At 28.4% G+C, this 2,384-nt stretch overlaps 1 long non-coding RNA gene across 1 annotated transcript; it reads left to right on the top strand.

The window, feature by feature from the left end:
* Nucleotides 1-905: 905 nt before the first annotated feature.
* Nucleotides 906-2,384, top strand: LOC132938343 (uncharacterized). Its single transcript, XR_009663902.1, has 3 exons — nt 906-1,854; nt 1,938-1,991; nt 2,070-2,384. It is a non-coding gene; the product is annotated as an uncharacterized LOC132938343 (long non-coding RNA).

Raw genomic sequence — 2,384 nt, 5'->3', positions numbered from 1 at the left:
AATCGGGTTACACAGCTAGTACTCTAGTAGGTATTATAATATATTATTTACTATCGATTAATATGAAAATAATTAACATAAGCTATACTACTTGGACATCAACACAGTATACAGAGCGTCTATAAATTATTAACGAATTAAGATGACGGTGTTTGACAATGAACGGCGATCTAAATTTTAATAATTGTATATTATTATACGTTATTTACATTTTACTTTGACCACTTTAAATCAGTTCCCATACATCTTTATACTATACATAATATATTAATTGGATTGATTATACAAATAGTCGATATAGGAAGAATATTATATACTGATGTTGAGTTTATTTTTAAAATTTTTATTAATTATACAAACTCAACAATTTTCCCTTTTTTGACAATTAAAAATAATATGTTCTAAATTAATCTTTGAGAAAAATAATGGCTTGCCAAAATTAATGTAAAAAAGATGGATAAGTGGATGTCGCTCTGCTGTACAGTAGGTTACAAGTGGGTCACTGTAATGGATGGTATTAAATTTGAATTCAATGATATAATATCATTGTATAAGAAAAACGATTCTGAGCGAAAACGGTCAGTCAGCCTATGATATTACCAAGTATATTTGATGATATTATTGTGAATAAAGTAATTTATATATAACCTATTTACGCGGAGCCTTGTTTTAAATTTTCAATAATTAGCCATAAAAGTTAAAAATTTTACACATTTTTAACTACAAAATAATTAATAAATTATAAATTTGATAAATGTTGTCAAAATTTGAACTTTAAATGCTTATAAAAAAAAATTGTGCCTATGTATTTTTAATATTTTTCAACTGCTATTAGAACGATATATCAGGAGCCTTATATTAAATTTTCACACTTTTTTACCCAAAAAAAAAAAAAGAAAAATTTTTATGAATTCTTAACTCAAAATAATTTGCTAATTTTCGTGATTTTTCCGTATTTTGTCAATATTTGAACTTTAAATGCTTATAAATAAAAACTGTGACAAAGGATTTTTAATTTTTTTCATCTGCCTTTGAAACAATAACCTAGGAGCCTTCTATTAAATTTTAAAGCTTTTTTACTCAAGAGATAAAATTTGATTGATATTTATAGAAAAAAAAACTAAAAAAATGGAAAACTGACAATTTCCGTAAACAGCTCAAAAAGAGTCAAAATATTTTCAATGGTGTATAGAAAATGCTATTATAAACATTCAGTCAAAATTTCATGTCCCTACGGTCATTTGTTTTAGAGTTACAACAAAAACCAAAATCGATTTTCTCAAAAACAGATTTTGCGTAAAAATTCCCGTTTTTCCTTAATTTTTCTTTTGTTTTTCGCGTCGCTTTTGAAAATAACTGGGAAATTTTTACTTTTGACTCCCCAAAGTACCAACTAGATTCACTTTCCTATCAGAAAAGTTAATGTCGAAGAAAATCCAAGCACTTTTACTGTCCTAAAAGGTGATGAAAGACACAAAAATAAAAAAAAAAATAAAAAAAAAAACACACATCATTGTAAAATCAATACATTTATCGCTTCGCTCAGAATCTAAAAGGTGTTCAGTGTTCACCACAGTATATTATAATATTATACTATTATAACTTATTTGTGCCATTTTTATTTAACATTAATAAAAAAACATTCACTTTAATCACTAGTCCTATGTTTTGTCTATTTAGCATTAGCGATAAACTGTCTTAAATCGCAGCCTAATTGGATGGAAAAATTGCCAGTCAAGATCAAATCTTTAGGATCGGATTCATTATTTTTGCCAGGTACCTACACGTGACTTTGGAGCATATAATACTACGCAAAAACTTCCGATTTATTTTGAAAAGTATGTCTATACTCAAGTAAGTAAGAGCGTTGGTTTTTGTCTCACTCAAGTATCATTAACTAATGTTGTCAATTTGTTATTGATTTTATATTTCGTTAGGCCGTTGACGTTTCGAGTGAACTATGCCACGAAGCTCGATATCTGGATCTGAGAGTAGGTTTTGATAATCAAACATTAATGGTGGCTAAATCACGAAATTTATCCGTTGAGACCTTTGTTTCACATTCTCAGGGCTATAAAAACATTTGTAGAAGCAACAAATGAAATTGTCATCGTCAAATTTCACAAATTCCAAACGGGTTTTTCGAAAAATCCGTCAGTGCACTTTGAATTATATCAATCTGTGACGTTTTACCTGGGCAATCATATGGCTGAAATCGGATGGAATAAGTCGCTGAAAGATTTACAAACTGAAGGACGGAGGGTAATTTATTGTGACTTACAACCATTTGCTGATGACAGCAGTATATGCTAATTATTATGAAAACCTATGGACATCTGTTCCTCGATACTGACCAAATGCTCAGAAATTAACGAAATTTCAAG

This window comes from Metopolophium dirhodum, chromosome 2 (genome assembly GCF_019925205.1).
Source record: "Metopolophium dirhodum isolate CAU chromosome 2, ASM1992520v1, whole genome shotgun sequence".
In the NCBI taxonomy this organism is placed as follows: Eukaryota; Metazoa; Arthropoda; class Insecta; order Hemiptera; family Aphididae; genus Metopolophium; species Metopolophium dirhodum.
Note: the sequence above shows the minus strand (reverse complement) of the source record. Positions and strands in the feature narration are given on the sequence as shown.